Source organism: Odontomachus brunneus, unplaced genomic scaffold (genome assembly GCF_010583005.1).
Source record: "Odontomachus brunneus isolate Ranch 3 - 2012 unplaced genomic scaffold, Obru_v1 Obru_scaffold_168, whole genome shotgun sequence".
NCBI lineage: Eukaryota > Metazoa > Arthropoda > Insecta > Hymenoptera > Formicidae > Odontomachus > Odontomachus brunneus.
The window spans coordinates 97,532-97,946 of NW_022639618.1; positions in this window are offsets into that span (position 1 = coordinate 97,532).

Here is a 415-nt window from a genome sequence, read left to right on the forward strand (position 1 = left end):
TCAATAATACGTTTTTAAGACGTTATACAGAAACGTCATTAAGATGTCACAAAAAAGACGTTTTAAAGACGTCGTTATTTAGTCACTTGACGTCATTCGACCAGTTATGACCAGTTTTTTACGTCATTTTGACGTAAGTCTGTTACTTGGGCTGATTTTTGTGTCGTTCACCTTATCTACTGCGTCACTATCACTTTGATTGAAAGACGCTTTATATTGTGTACGTATGGTATATCCATATGCGAAAGCATATGATTTATTTAAAAGAAGAGAATAGATTCTTTTAAAATATATATTTTAAAAAGTATGTAAAAAGTATATTTAAAAAATATTTACATGTTTTAAAAGTAAGTAAAATAAAATATTTTGTAAATTTAAATAACTTTTTTTCTGATAATAAAAGGAACTTCAATTT